Here is a 17,312-nt window from a genome sequence, read left to right as displayed (position 1 = left end):
TGATCTTTTGCTGTCAGGTTTCCTTCCTTTACCTTCTTTCATATTGATGACCGTGTTTCTTTGTTTCTGTGTGTAACACATCTTTAAGCATCTTTTGCAGGGCTGGACGAGTGGCAACAAATTCTTTCAATTTCTGTTTGTTATGAAAAGTCTTTATTTCACCTTCATTCACAAATGATAGCTTTGCAGGATATAATATTCTGGGCTGACAGTTGTTCTCTCTTAGTACCTGGGCTATATCTCGCCATTCCCTCCTAGCTTGTAGAGTTTCTGATGAGAAGTCAGCTGTGAGTCTGATTGGAGTTCCTCTGAGAGTAATCTGACGTTTCTCTCTTGCACATTTTAGGATCTTTTCTTTATGTTTCACTGTGGAGAGTTTAATTACAACGTGTCATGGTGAGGATCTCTTTTGGTCGTGTTTATTAGGGGTTCTGTGAGCTTCCTGTACTAGGATGTCTCTGTCCTTCTCCAAACCTGGGAAATTTTCTGCTAATATCTCACTAAAAAGGCCTTCTAATCCTTTCTCCCTCTCCATGCCTTCAGGAACTCCTAGAACCCAAATGTTGGGTTTTTTAATAGTATCCTGAAGATTCCCGACAATATGTTTTAGATTCCTAATTTCCTCGTCTTTTCTTTGGTCTGATTGTTTCCTTTCCTGTTCTCTGTCTTCTAAGTCTGATATTCTCTCTTCTGCTTCTCCCATTCTGTTTGTAAGGCTCTCTATTGTGTTTTTCATTTGATCTATTGAATTCTTCACTTCAGTCACTATCCCAGTTTCCTGTTGTACTAGTTGTTGCGTTTCATTTTGATTCCTCCTTAATATTTCATTTTCACGAGAGAGATTTTCTATCTTGTCCATTAAGGATTTCTGTAGTTCAAGAATTTGTTTTTGAGAACTTCTTAATGTTCTTATCAATTTTTTGAGATCTGCTTCTTGCATTTCTTCTATGTCATCATCCTCATAATCTTGAATTGGGGTGTCTTTTTCATTTGAGGGCTTCATGGTGACTTCCTTGTTTTTATTACCTCGGTTTTTGCGTTTGTTATTTGGCATATTGGAGATATTTGGTTTCTTCACTGTGGTGCTTTTTCTTGTTATACTATGACTCTAGATTAAGTGGACTATCTGTTTTTGATGGAGCCTTAGGGCTTGAGATGGGTGTGGCCTGAGAGCTCTGTTTGGTGTGCCAAAGGTGACACTCCCAGGTTGGGCGTGGTAAACCTCTCTCTCTCTCTCTCTTTTTTTTTTTTTTTGATTCAAAAGGGAAGTTATTCTGCACAGCTGAACGAAGTTGGAGGTAGTTAGGCAAATGATATACCCACAGGAGCCAGAGATCGGAAGCTCTTTCCCAAGGACCACACAGGGAATCTGTTCGGCCCTCGGAGTGGGCTCAAATTCTCCTTCAGTCTCCCACTGGGTTGCCAAAGTTACGGAATTGTAGCGTCTCTGGAGAGTGCTCACGTGAATTCCGTGAGTTCTCTCCCCCACCGTCTCTTTTTTCACAGTCTCAGTTCAGTAGCACCACAAATTTACTAGGTCCTAATCTCCTGTTAATTCGCCCCGCCCAGAGTCAGGTTTTTCTGCTAGGCTCAGGGCCGGTGCAGACCTGAGGTCGCTCTGCTTATGACGTATGTCCAAGATGGCGCCTGCTCTTTGTCTTGCTCGCCCTTGAGAGGTGAGCGGAGAGAGAGGAACCCGTGTCCATACCAGTCACCTTTTTTTTTTCCCCCTCTCTCTCTCTTCCAGTTAGCTTGGTGAAGTCCCCCCCCGGGGGTCGTTCCCTCTAGTCTCCTCTCTCCGCTTGCCTGCCGGTGTCTCGGGTTATTGAGGTTCGGCTCACCTTGCGTTCCAGCACTGGTGTGTTGAGTCTGCCACTGGTGTCCCGAACTGTGGGCTCCCACGCTCTCCACGCAGGTCTGCTCCCCTTCCAGTGCCGATATGTGGACTCGGAGCCCTGGACGTCCCAAGTCTCCCCGCTGCTGCACTCCCCTTTGAGCACTTGCGCGCAGACCCTGCAGCTTGCACAGCTCAGTCCCCGAGAAATTGTGTATTTTACCATAATGCCATCATAAAGTTGATAAGATCATCTTGGATAATCCTGAAAATACTAATATTTCAGTTCACAATGTATTTTTCAGTTAATGTCACTTCATATATTTCTTTCAAAAATGTATAAGGAGAGTATGAACTAACACAAGAATATGACAAATAAAATCTTTTCTAGAAAGAATGAAAACAAGCATTATCATATTACTTTATAACATTATACCTAGGAAAATGCTCCAATTAATGATATTTTAAGAGAAATTCATGGTTATTTTCCAAATGTTGGAATGGCATTGGCTTTAATAAATAGGAAATGCATCGAAACATGTCTACATCATAAATAAAAAAAAACTGAAAAGTAATCTATTAAAATGCTTTGGCTGGGTCTGTTGCTGTGGCATAGCGAGTAAAGTTGCCAGCTGCCATGCCAGCATTCTGTACAGGTGCTGTATCAATTCCTGGCTGCTCCACTTCTGAGCCAGCTCTCTGCTATGGCCTTGGAAAGCTGTAGAAGATGGCTCAAGTCCTTGGGCCCCTCCACCCATATGGGAGACTTGCAAGAAGCTCCTGACACCTGGCTTCAGATCAATATAGCTCTGACCATTGTGGCCAATTGAGGACAGAACCAGCAGATGTAAGAGCTCTCTCTCTTTCTGCCTCTCCTTCTCTGTTTAATTCTGACTTTCAAATAAATAAATAAATCTTTAAAAAACAGAATAAATAAAATGTCTTGGCTATCTGAAATTATCAAATGGCCAAAATGAGATCATTTAAGTCTAGAAGTCTACCAGAAAGTCTTATTTGTTTACAGTTTCCTATTATTAGAGAAATACATTTCAAACTAGTAAGTAGAAGGAAAACTCAAATCTTCACAAAGACACACATACACACACACAAACACACAGGCATTTTTTAACTTAAAATTTGTTATCTAAGAATACTTTTAAAAATGCTTTGGAAGTTTTTTTTTTTAGTTTAAAAGTAAACTTAATTGATTCTAAATGTTATTAATGTCCATAAAAAAATGCCCCTGAGTAAAGGTCATAAATGATAACTAGAAAGAAAGGAAAAAAATAAAAATGATGGAAGGAATGGGAGGAATGGATTAAGGTGAAACCAAAAAAATTAACTAGAAAATGCAATTTTGAAAAGGTGCAAGAGATGGAATCACTGGAAATGACTATCTAAATTTTCTTTGAAAAATCATTTCCCCTATAAAATCAATAAGAATACTCTCAAAAGTTTCAATGTATACCTTTCCAGGAATCTGGAAATTACTTAAAGGCTTTCAATAACTAAGGGAATTGTTACTCAAGAAGAGTGGGAGAATTTTGTTGAAAGTAGTGAGATTTGGGGCAATGGATACTTTCCTATTCAGATCTCCCTCTCCCCTCCTGCTTGGTAGTAAAAAATTTGCCTTCACTTATCCAAACATCAAAACTCCTAAATTCCAAAGTCTGAAACTTGTGTGCTCATCACAAGAGGAAAATCCCACACTAGATCTCTTGTGAAGAGTTATGGTCAAAATGCAGGCACATTACAAATATTGTATAAAATTACATTCAGGCTATGAATTTCATGTTTAGACTTGAGCCCCATCTCCATGACTTCTAATTATGAAATCTATAACTATTTCAACATCTAAAAATTGCAAAGTCCAAAATAATTTATTTTCAGATCTTTCACCTGAGGGATACTGAACTTCTATTAAAAGCCAGCAAGTACATATTCACAGTGAAAATGAGCAGCTGTGCAGACACCAGAGGAAACAGGACAGTTGTGCAGCAATGTTAACATAGAACTTCAATTATTTAACCAGCCTTCCTCTTCTCTGGAAACCCCAGTAGGAGGGCCTGTCAATATTTGACCTAAATCAATTTGTTGAGAATTAGAGGCAGCAATACTTTCAACACTGAAGCTACCAGAAATGATAACATTTGGAGAAAATGTGCAGTGGACAAAAACAAATTTGAAAAGAAAAGCTGAAGAATGTGAAGTTGGTAGGGAGTGCATTTTTGTGCCCACACCAAACTCATATTTTGAATATGATATCTAATATCAAGGGTGAATGAGACATAAGAGTGAGTACACAATCCAATAGGCAAAGGCTACTCAATTAATTCACTGGTTCCAAATATGTAAGGGACATTCTGTCTAATTATTAGTTGACCACTAAGCTAACCAAGCAGAAACTTCAGTGGTCATACATAAAAACAGGCTATAGAATTAGTTCTGAAAAGTCATTAGTCATTAACCAAATAGTAATCCCCTCATATACACACACAAACTAGCATTTGAGATCATCTGAATCCTCATTTTTATTATATCAATGTCCAGTTTTGAACAGAAATATTATACAAGAAACAGAGATGGGAGAATATAATGAAAGATGCAAGTATGTCCCCCGCACAGGAAAACATCAGCCAATGGAAACTATCCCTGAGGAATTCAAGGTAGACTTACTAGACAAAGAGTTTAAATCACTTATTTAAACCATTCACAAAGAACAAAAGAAACATTATCTAAAGATAATAAAGTATGAGGTCAATGTCTCCATGCTGCTCAGAATATCAATGAAGATAGAAACTAAAGGGCATTTCAGGTTACCCAATCTATGGAAAAATGAAAAATGAATAAATAAAAATGAACAAATCCAAGGGGATGTTTGGAAACTAATCAAGTATATCATGATACACATGCATTTCCCAGAAAGGAAAAGTGACAGAAATAGAAAGTTTGAGGAGCCAGCATTGTGGCATAGTGGATAACAATGCAACCCGCAGTGCTGGCATCCCATATGGGTGCCAGTTCGAGTCCTGGTTGCTCTACTTCTTATCTAGCTTTCTGCTATAACCTGGGAAAGCAGTAGAAGATGCCCAAGTCCTTGGGGCCCAGCACTCACATGGGAAACCCAGAAAAAGCTCCTGGTTCTTGGCTCAGATCAGCCCAGGTTCAGACATTGCAGCCATTTGGGGAATAAACCAGCAGAAGGAAGATTCTCTCTCTCTCTCTCTCTGTCTCTCTCTCTTTGTCTCTCTGCCTTTGCCTCTCTGTAACTCTGCCCTTCAAAGAAATAAATAACTCTTTAAGAAATTAATATCATATGTTCTCCCTGATTGGTGAAAACTAACTGAGCACCAAAAAGGAAACCTGTTAAAGTGAAATGAACACTATGAGAAATGGTGACTTGATCAGCCCTTGCCCTGACCATTGATGAACAACTTAATAAGTTGGTTGAATACTGCAATCAATACACAGCTATTCTTTTTTTTTTTTTTTTTTTTGACAGGCAGAGTGGACAGTGAGAGAGAGAGACAGAGAGAAAGGTCTTCCTTTTGCCGTTGGTTCACCCTCCAATGGCCGCCGCGGCCGGCGAGCTGCGGCCGGCGCACCGCGCTGATCCGATGGCAGGAGCCAGGAGCCAGGTGCTTTTCCTGGTCTCCCATGGGGTGCAGAGCCCAAGCACCTGGGCCATCCTCCACTGCACTCCCTGGCCACAGCAGAGAGCTGGCCTGGAAGAGGGGCAACCGGGACAGAATCCGGCACCCCGACCGGGACTAGAACCCGGTGTGCCGGCGCCGCTAGGCGGAGGATTAGCCTAGTGAGCCGCGGCGCCGGCCCAATACACAGCTATTCTTAAGTGTTGAAACTTCACTGAAAAATGATCACTGTTAAATATAAGAGTGGGAATAAGAGAGGGAAGAGATGTGCAATTTGGGACATGATCAAGCTGACTTACCTCAAACGGTAGAGTTAGAAACATACCAGGGGATTCCAATACAATCCCATCAAGGTGGCATGTACCAATGCCATCACACTAGTCCCAGTGATCAATTTCTGTACACAATTGATCATAATGATAGGACTAAGAGCCAAAGGGAGCACAAAACAAGACTAGTGTCTGCAAATACTGACAGAATCAAAAAGGGAGAGAACGATCCAACATGGGAAGCAGGATACACAGCAGACTCATAGAATGGCAGATGTCCTAAACAGCACTCTGGCCTCAGAATCAGCCCTTAAGGCATGTGGATCTGGCTGAAAAGCCCATGAGAGTATTTCAGGCATGGAAAGCCAAAACACTCTGGGAAAAAAAAGAAAAAAAAAGACCTAAATGAAAGATCTCTGCGAGTGAGATCCCAGTGGAAAGAACAGGTCATCAAAGAAGGAGGTACCTTTTTCTGAAGGGAGGACAGAACTTCCACTTTGACTATGACCTTGTCTAAATATGATCAGAGTCGGTGAACTCAGGGGGCTTCCATAGTCTAGGTGACTCATGACAAGAGCCTAGGGTGATTACTGACGCCATAAACAAGAGTGTCAATGGGTTAAGTCAACAACAGGAGTCACTGTGCACTTACTCCTCATGTAGGATCTCTGTCCTTAATATGCTGTACATTGTGATTTAATGCTATAACTAGTACTCAAACAGTATTTTTCACTTTTTGTTTCTATGTGAGTGCGAACTGTTAAAATCTTTACTTAATATATGCTAAACTGATCTTCTGTATATAAAGAGAATTGAAAATGAATCTTGATGTGAATGGAAGGGTAGAGGGAGCAGGAAAGGGGAGGGTTGTGAGTGGGAGGGAAGTTATGGGTGGAAGCCATTGTACTCCATAAACTGTACTTTGGAAATTTATATTCATTAAATAAAAGTTAAAAAAAGAAATTAATGAATAAAGAAATTCATAGATTCAATAAGATTGAGGGAATTTGTCATCAGTAAATCTATCTTACAAGAATTGCTAAAAGTACTTCAAGGTAAAATGAAGGGGTATTTGATGATAGCAAATATTAACACAAAGACATAAAATGTACCACTAATAGCACAATGTAGAAAAACAAACTGTAATAATATATTTTCATTGTAACTCTTTTTTCCACCTTCCTAAAAGATAACATGTCTGTGTTGAAAAATGAAACATTAACTCCAATTATTTGCAAACTTTTCAAAAATAGGGAAACACTCCACTCATTCAGTGAGGCCAGCATTATCCTCATACTAAAATCAAAAAATACACTCAGGAAAACCAAGACAATATTCCCTATTTTTATAGATGAGTAATCCTCAGCAAAAATGTGAACAAACAATTCAGTAACACCTAAAAAGATACTTTATATATAACCAAATGGAATATCTTTTGAATTAAAGGAAAATTAAACAAATGAAAATCATTCAATGTAATATACAAAAAAATAGAAAAAGAACAATAAAGGATATAAACATCTCAATAAACAAAAAACAATTTGACAAAACCCCACACTTCTTCATTATAAGAGCACCCAAAACTAGGAAAAGGATTTTTTTTTTTTGGCAGGCAGTTAGACAGTGAGAGAGACAGAGAGAAAGGTCTTCATTCCATTGGTTCACCCCCAAAATGGCCGCTATTGCTGGTGCACTTCCTCCTGGTGCTTCCTCCTGGTCTCCCATGTGGGTGCAGGGCCCAAGCACTTGGGCCATCCTCCACTGCCTTCTTGGGCCACATCAGAGAGCTGGACTGGAAGAGGAGCAACCGGGACAGAACTGGCACCCCAAGTGAGACTAGAACCCAGAGTACCAGCACCGCAGGTGGAGGATTAGCCTAGTGAGCCATGGTGCCAGCCTAGGAAAAGGATTTTATTAGCCTATTATGCTATAGTACAAGTGTCTCTACTTTTTAGAGGATTATTATATTGAATTACATTTGTTTGTTACTCCGCTACATTGTAAAGTTCTTTAAAAATATTTATTTATTTCTATTTTTTGGTCCCTGATATATGGCTTTGGCTAAAATAAAACTAATGGTTAAATGAATATGACCGAACATGCAGTAACATATCAACAAATAAAGATATGCAAAAATTAAAACACAGCGTTTTGCCTGTCAGAGTGTATAAATGCATCTGCCATAAATCTTGGTACAATTCTTACTATATTTCTTTTACTTATGATATTTTGTAATAAGGAGGGGAAATAGGCAAGAAAGAACTTATGAAGAGTAGTTGCCAAAACTTCCTTGTCACTTCACCTAACTCAGTTATAGAAGTAGTGGGAAATGGACCTGGTAAATCTAATCTGAATCATTAAATGTAATTCTTAAAGAGTTAACTTTTACATGAGTGATAAGAACATTTTTCTGTACCTTCACTGTTAGTAATCGTCTGTATTATCTATTCTAAATCAAGCCTCTGTTTAAACCTCATTTTCAGTAGTGCCATTGTTCATACTCACGGTGATTTTATGATTAATCCATTGCATATGAAATAGCATAATATACATTAATTTAATATGTATTAAATGTTATTAAAATATTTGATCATCTTCATCAGTACAGAATTAATCTAAAATGTCATAATGTACTGAGATTTTCAGTGGAAATCTAAATAAATGGAACCTTAATGGGATAAAATGGTTAAACAATAAAATACTATTGTACTCTAATTTACATTATCGATCTGAGAAATATTGAAAAGGAAATTTAATCAAATATAGACGAATAAAATTTATAAAACACAATCTGAGGTCAGGTATATTTACTTTTAAAATATTACATGAAAGAGCAACAAAGAAAAATACTACCATCCCATTTTAGCAACAATTTTGACTCCTAAATATTGGTATTTTTCATCATCCTTAATCACAAACTTCAATCCATGAAAACCTGAGTGATAGCATCAAGTTCTAATTTCTGAAAAACATAAAATATACTCAACAGCCCAAGTAATTTCTATCGACTATAACTCTAACCATGAGTTTCTCAGCCTACTATGAAAATATTCTGAAAGAAAAAAAAAAAACTTCAATGAAATAAGAATAATGGAACCATTATCAGATAACATAAAATGTCCTTACAAAGTCTAACACAAAGAACACATTAAAAGAAAATTTCTTTCCATCCACTGGTTTCATGTCACATTGCATAGAAATGAGCTGCAAGAAAAATGTTCAGGTGAACCAAGAGCAATTTCTTTAAATAACTAACAAGTAGAAAACTTTGTTCTACTGTTTGGCTTAACTAGACTTTCTGCCAGTTTCTTGAATTTCTTAATTAAATTTGTTTGTATACATAAAATAAAGAACTTCAGCTCCTTCCACCATAGGGGAAGTTTTAAAAGTCTAGCAATTAGGATAATATCTGTGAAGGTAATGTAATACAACTAAGTAATCATAATTCTTTTCATTTTCATTTATTATCCCAGGTGAGGTGTTAATAATGTAACAGTATATAGCATCACAAGTAAAGGTCTTTAGATGTAAAATTATTCTGTGCTAAGTACAGACTACACACTTCTGCAATTTTTCCCCATCACTGTTTATTTATAAAGTATAAATGTCTAAACATGATTTTAATACCAATACATTTAGAACAGTATGTTTAACATTGACAAAAATTTACACTAAATGAAAGGATCATAATGTTGAAATACATAATTTTTGAGATTAATGTTATTTTCCACTATCAAGACAGAATTCAAGGAAGAAAAATTTAAAATTATTCTCTTCATTAAAAAGTAATTGGAAGAATTAAAACCCTCTAATGGCTTATGAGCAGTTAAGATTTTGGAGTCATTCAACATCTTAGCTGTGAAACATTTTCAGAATTAATAAGAAAAAGTGAGGGCAGTTAACTACATATTTTGCTTTATGGGGAAAAAGAATACATTTGACACATACGGGCCCAGATCTGGAGATAAAAGTTTTTCAATCCTACCATTTGTTCTGATTTATCTTAAGTTTATTAGCAGTTTTCTTGGCAATAACTTTAACTTTTTTCATTTTCAAATATAACTCCATCTAACCTATCATGAAGAAATAAAAATTAATAATTTGTGAATATATTCTCCTATGAAAATAAACCAATATCAAAAATTCAACAAATAAGCATATTTCTCATCATAAATTATCTCCTACAACAGTTCCTCAATAATCTTGTAGCCCAAAAGAAATAGCTTACTTTATTTTTTATTTAATTGCAATTGAAATTAAGTATTCTAATATTTAGTAACTCATCCATTAGCCTTCCATTTCATTACATGTGTTTATCTGATATGCATAGCATTGTGAGAAAGTGGCCTGCTGCTTCTCCAATGACTGACCTCCCTTTCAGATAGATTAATAACATGATATAAATTCAAATGTTCTTAGAAAAATCTTAAATATAGCAAATTTATGTGATTTGGTGTTATAAGGGCAAGTATCCTAAATGTTAACTAAAATTACAACCTACTATGTTACAAATCACCTCTTACTCAGGAAAGAAAAATCAATTCTAAGATAACATATACGTTTACAATTTCATGGATACTGAAATATGACTTAACAGTGATGCCAAAAATAACTTTATATTAACATATATATATATAACATTATACAGGGAAGATAGGATGAGGCAAATTGATGTTTGACGTTTTCAACTACTTTAAGGATGGATATACTCAAGAGGTTTTCATCTCTTTTACATTGGCAAAAACACTTTTTGTTGCAGTTAATTTTGAATCCTCAATCACTTTAAAAGATAATCTCTAGAATTAATGTTCATGACCACTTATAATAAGAACTGTATTCATCACAAGAGACAAAGAAGGACACTATGTAATGGTCAAAGGATCAATACAACAGAAAGAGGTGACTATAATTAATTTATATGCATCGAATTACAATGAATAATGTATATGCACCCAATTATGATGAAAAGTTTAAGTCAATTGGTTATAGAAGGAACATTCCTCACCACAATCAAAGCAATCTAAGACAAACCAACAGCCAACCTTTTACTGAATGGAGAATAATTGGAAGCATTCCCATTTAGATCCAGAAATAAAGAGGCCCACACTTATTGCTATTTAAAATAGACCTGAAAGTTTTAACTAGAGCCATCAGGTAAGTAAAAAGAAATCAAAGGGCTACAAATAGAGAAGGAAAATGTCAAACTCTCCCTATTTGCTGATGGTATGATTCTATATATAGTAAACCCAAAAGAGCTTGTGAAGAGATGATTGGAACTCATAAACAAGTTTGGTAAAGTAGCATATAAAATCAACACACAAAATCAAGAGCCTTGGGGCTGGTGCTGTGGCACAATAGGTTAATCATCTGCCTGTGGTGCTGGCATCCCATATGGGTGCCAGTTCAAGTCCCACTGCTCCTCTTCCAATCCAGCTCTCTGCTGTGGCCTGGGAAAGCAGTAGAAGATGGCCCAAGTCCTTGGGCCCCTGTACCCACGTGGGAGACCTGGAAGAAGCACCTGGCTCCTGGCTTCAAATTGGCTCAGCTCTAGGCATTGAGGTCATTTGGGGAGTTAAACAATGGAAGGAAGACCTTTCTTTCTTTGTCTCTCCCTCTCACTGTCTGTATGCAACTCTATCTCTTAAAATAAATAAAATCTTAAAAAAAAAAATCAAGAGCTGGCCAGCGCCGTGACTTAATAGGCTAATCCTCCACCTGTGGCACTGGCACACTGGGTTCTAGTTTCATTCAGGGTGCTGGATTCTGTGTAGGCTGCTCCTCTTCCAGCCCAGCTCTCATCTGTGGCCCGGGATGCAGTGGAGGATGGCCCAGGTCATTGGGCCCTGCACTCACATGGGAGACTAGGAGAAGCACCTGGCTCCTGGCTTTGGATCAGCGTGGTGCACTGGCCACAGTGCTCCGGTTGCAGCAGCCATTGGGGGGTGAACCAATGGAAAAGGAAGGCCTTTCTCTCTCTCTCTCACTGTCCACTCTGCCTGTTAAAAAAAAAAAAAAGAGCCTTTGTATGTGATTGCATGAGAAGGCCATGCCAAGATGGCCACTGGTAAGTGAGTGTCAGTTACTCAGGAATGGCTTTGAAACCCACCTGTCAAACAGAGCCTGCCTGGCAACAGGCTGTGATTGGTTGGGGCATAGACAGCCCCTTGACCAGATTGGCTGGTCTCAGCTATATAAGCAACTATAGCAACTGAAATAAAGGAGTCCACAGGCTGCTTGCCTCAAGCCTGCTTTCACCTGACTCCCCAGGGTATGTGTGGTGACTCCACACCTCTTGCCTCCACCACACTCCTCCTCTCAGAAACGAATCCACTGCAATATCGTTGAGAAATCAACTGCAACATTTGTATACATAGACAATGCTATAAGTTAGAAAGAACTTCTAAGTTCAATCCCTTTCACAGTAGCTACAAAAAAAAAAAAAAAAAAAAAACAAACCTTGGAATAAATTTAACCAAGGGTGCCAATGATCTCTGTGATGAAAATTACAAAAAAATTAAAGAAAGAAATAGAAGACATAAAAAGTGGAAACAACTTCCATGTTCATGGATGGAAGCATCAACCTTGTCAATATGTTCATACTACTGCAAGCAGTTTATAAATTCAATGTGATTTTCAACCAGACTACCAGTAACATTCTCAGATCTAGAAAAATGATGGTAACATTCATACGGAAACACAAAAAATCCCAAATAGCTAAAGTAATATACAACAAAAAACAAAGTGGGAGGAATCACAATACCAGACCTCAAAACATACTACAGGGCAGGTATAATCAAAACAGCCTGACAATGGCACAAAAACAGCCATGTAGACCAATGGAGCAGAACACAAACCCCAGAAATAAATCCATACATCTACAACCAACTTATCTTTGACAAAGAAGCAAACATCAACTCCTGAAGCCAAGACAGTCTTTTCAACATATGGTGTTGGGAAAACTCAATTTCCACATGCAGAAGTATGAAACAAAACCTTATGCCTTACACAAAAATCCACTCAAAATGGATCAGAGACCTAAATCTATAAGGTGATACCATCAAATTACTAGAGAACTTTGGGGAAATGCTGCAAGGTATTGGCATAGGGAAAGGTTTCTTAGAAAGGCCCCCAGAAGCACAGGCAATCAAAGCCAAAATTAACATGTGGGTTACATCAAACTGAGAAGCGTCTGCACTGCAAAAGAAGCACTCGATAAAAAAAAAGACACAACCAACAGAATGGGAGAAAATATTTGCAAACAAAGCAATTGACAAAGGATTAACTTCCCAAATCTATAGAGAGCTCAAGAAACTCAACAATAACAAAATAAATAATCCGATTAAGAAATGGGCAAATGAACTAAAGAATTTTTGAATTTCAAGAGAGGAAATTCAAATGGCTAATAGACAAATGAAAAAATGTTCAGGCTTGCTAGCCATCAGGGAAATGCAAATCAAAACCAGATATGGTTTCACCTCACTCTTGTTAGAATAACTAGCATGTAGAAATCAACAAACAACAAATGCTGGCAAGAATGTGGGGAAAAGTGTCCCTTAATCCATTGTTGGTGGGAATGAAAACCAGTACTGCCACTTTGGAAGACAGCATGGAGATAGCTCAGAAAGATGAATATAGACCTACCATATGACCTATTCACCCTACTCCTGGGAATTTATCCAAAGGAAATTAAATCATATGAAAGAGTTCTCTGTACACTCATGTTCATTTCAGCTAAATTTTAAGTAGCTAAGATAGAGAATCAACCCAGATGTCCATCAACTCAAGACTGGATAAAGAATTATGGTATACATACATTATGGAATACTACACAGTGGTAAAAAAATAATAAAATCTTGTCATTTGAAACAAAATGGATGCAACTGGAAACCATTATACTTAGTGAAATAAGCCAATCACAAAAGGACAAATACCATATGGTCTTTCTAATCTATGTTAACTAACAGAATACTTAAAATGTTTTCTATTGGAGTGAAACTGACACTTTGAGAAATGATAATTTTGAACAGTGTTGCCTTGACTACTGGGGAACAAGCTTTTTTTGTTTTTGTTCTTTACTTCTTTCTTCATACTAAACAGTGAACTTTCTACTTAGTATAGGGACAGTCTTATGAGTATAAAAATTAACTGAAAATTGATTTCTGTAAAAAATTAAAATGGCTGGTGCTTGGTGTAGCAAGTAAGCCACCACCTGCAGTGCCATTCCATATGGGTACTGGTTTGAATCTCAGAAGTTCCACTTCCAATCCAGCTCTCTGCTATGGCCTTGGAGAGCAGTAGAGGATGGCTCAATTCCTTGGTCCCCTGCACCCATGTGGGAGACCTGGAATAAGCTCCTGCTCCTTGCTTGTTGCTTCAGATTTATGTAGCTCTAACTTTTGCATCCATCTGGAGGGTGAACAAGCAGATGGAAAGTCTCTCTCTTTCTCTCTCTCTCTCTGCCTTTGCCTCTCTGTAACTCTGCATTTCAAATAAATAAATAAATCTTTTGAAAATAATAATGGCATTGGGGCTGGCAATGTGGTGTAGTGAGTAAAGCCTCCACCTGCTGTGCCAGCATCCCATATGGGCACTGCTTTGAATCCCAGCTGCTCCACTTCCAATCCAGTTATCTTCTATGGCCTTGTAATGCAGTATAAGATGGCCTGAGTCATTTGGCCCCTGCACCCACATGGAAAGACCTGGAGGAAGCTCCTAGCTCTGGGCTTCAATTGGCACAGCTGTAGCCATTGCAGCCAACTGGGGAGTGAATCAGTGGATGGTAGACCTCTCTTTCTGCCTTTCCTTCTCTCTGTGTGTAACTCTTTCAAATAAATAAATACATCTTTTAAAAAAAGGGCTCAGCACTGTTCATCAAGACTACAATTCTTATTACCTCACAATTGTAAAAATGGATATTATCAAAAGAAAAAAGGGGCTGGTGCTGTGGCTCACTTGGTTAATCCTCCACCTGTGGTGCCAGCATCCCACATGGGGGTTGGGTTCTAGTCCCAGTTGCTTCTCTTTCAGTCCAGCTCTCTGCTGTGGCCTGGGAGGTCAGTGGAGGATGGCTCAAGTGCTTGGGCCCCTGCACCCACATGGGATTCTAAGAAGAAGCACAAAATGGCTCCTAGCTTTGGATCAGCACAGAGCTGGGCATGGTGACCATTTGGGGAGTGAACCAATGGAAGGAAGACCTTTCTCTCTGTCTCTCTCTCTTGCTGTCTCTACCTCTACCTGTCAAATAAATAAAATAAAAAGAATAAGAAGAAAGATAACAAGTATTGAACCAGATGTGGAGAAAATGGAATGCATAAATTGTAGGTATGTAAACTGGTACATCCACTATGGAAAACATTATTGAGGTGCTTCTAAAAATGGAACAAATGACAAAGCAATCCCACTAATGGATTTGTATCCAAAAGAAATAAAATCACTATCTCAAAGATACATCTGTACATCCATGTTCATGTAAACATTGTTCACAGAACAAAATACGGAAATAACTGCATTGTCTGTCAACACATGAAAAGAGAAAAAGTGATACACACAAAAAAATGGGATGACATTCAACCTTAAAAAAGAAATTCTGACATTTTGTCACAACATGGATCCTAAAGTATGAATGTGGACATTGGGCTTCTTGACATAACACAGAAAAATATAAATGCCACTTATTTGTGGAATCCATGAAACTCAATCATAAGCACAGACTATATTACAGGTTGCCAGGGGCTAAGAGTGAAAGGATGGTGCAGATCTAACTGTTGCAACCAACTGGGGAGTGAACCCATAGATGGAAGACCTCTCTCTCTCTCTGCCTCTCCTTCCCTCTATGTATAACTCTGACATTCCAATAAATAAATTTTTAAAAAATTATAATGGGAAAGGAAGAGGGGGGAGGCAGAAAGGTGGGAGTATGGGTGGGAGGGAGGTGGGAGGAAGAACATCACATTCCCAAATCTGTATATATTAAATGCATGAAGTTGTATTCCTTAAATAAAAATAAATAAATAAGTAAATAAAACCTAATCATGCACATGTGAGCTGCAGCAGCCTTATTCACGTTAATAAGATGGCACTTTCTTCCTGCTAGTCACCAGTCACCCTTGTGGGGGAGTGGGAGGAAATCAGTGTGCTCTCCTGTCACAGGGTAAGGTGGGAAAACTGCCCCTCACTATCTCACCAGGCCTGACTCAATGTCAATGCTGTCCACATGGTTCTCCCTCAGCAAAATCACCAGTGACACAGGATGTCACAGATAGAGCTCACCTAGCTCCAAGAAGATGTTGTCTCCTCCAGATCCAGCTGCAAGAGTCTCCCCATGGTGTCCCCACCCACTGTTATGCATTTGTACTGTCCATGCTCCACAGAGTCTTCCTACTTTCCATAGGATTTCCACTGCAAACTTCTCTTAAACTCTGTCCTGGAAATGCAGTTACTTCACCCTGTGGTCAAAATCAGCACATCTTATCTCTATTCAGCCATCTTGGACCTCCCATTCTGCTGTATTAAGTTCAGAAGTAATCTCAAATGGATTACACCTAAAAATCTTCAGTGAATGAGCCATGAATTTGTGTCAGGCACTGAGATTGGTAAATGTTACTTAACATTACTCAACATCATTGAATTTTCACTAACACTCTATATGTTTCTGTTATCCTGATTTTTGAAACAGATGATGAAGATTAGAAAGTGACATGATATTGTCTGGAAGCACTCAAGATGTCATTAACAGAACTGGAATTTGAATATAGGTATATCTGCTATTGAAGTCCAGATACTTGGACAATAATGTTTTGTTCATATGGTTAATGGGTTTTCATTTTATCTAGGTACACTTTGAAGATTTCCAAAGAGATTATCTACTTGCTACCTACATATTAACTTGCTACATACTTATAATGCTGCAATTAAAATAAATCCAACTTTAGAGTAAATTAAATGAGTCTATATGAGTCAATTCTTAGGTAGGAAGTATTAGCATGGGAAAGAATACAGGTATTCAGAATATAGTTTAAAAGTTTAAATTAATTGATGAATGAATGATTCATGGGGATATGGTTTAGGTTTTGAATTTTATACATAATTTTAAAAGAAATTTTAGCTACTTGCTTATCTATAATACAGGTAGTGGTAGAATGCTATTTTTTAAATATTCTTCTTTTATATAAGAGTAAAATACCATTTTAATGAAAACATGGGAGACAGAAAAGTCAAAAAGAACCATTAGGGGCCAGTGCTGTTGAGTGGGTTAAAGCCCCGGCCTGCAGTGCTTGCATCACTTAAGGGCACCAATTCAAGTCCTAGCTGCTCCACTTCTAATCCAACTCCCTGCTAATGTGCTTGGGAAATCAATGGAGGATTCTTGGGGGTTTTCCTATTAGAGGAGATGGATCAGGTAAAGGGAGTAAAGGTGTTATCATTTCCTTAGTGATAGAACACAATAGAACTTAGAACCCTGGTGACCAGGCAGCCACATTTCAAGTGATAGTCACCATTCAGCTAACTTGGTCAGAGACAATTTTAACAATAAGATATTCTCATGCTCAGCAGTAC

This window comes from Oryctolagus cuniculus, chromosome Y (genome assembly GCF_051225735.1).
Source record: "Oryctolagus cuniculus isolate XC-2025 breed Fujian yellow rabbit chromosome Y, ASM5122573v1, whole genome shotgun sequence".
NCBI classification, from domain to species: domain Eukaryota; kingdom Metazoa; phylum Chordata; class Mammalia; order Lagomorpha; family Leporidae; genus Oryctolagus; species Oryctolagus cuniculus.
Note: the sequence above shows the minus strand (reverse complement) of the source record.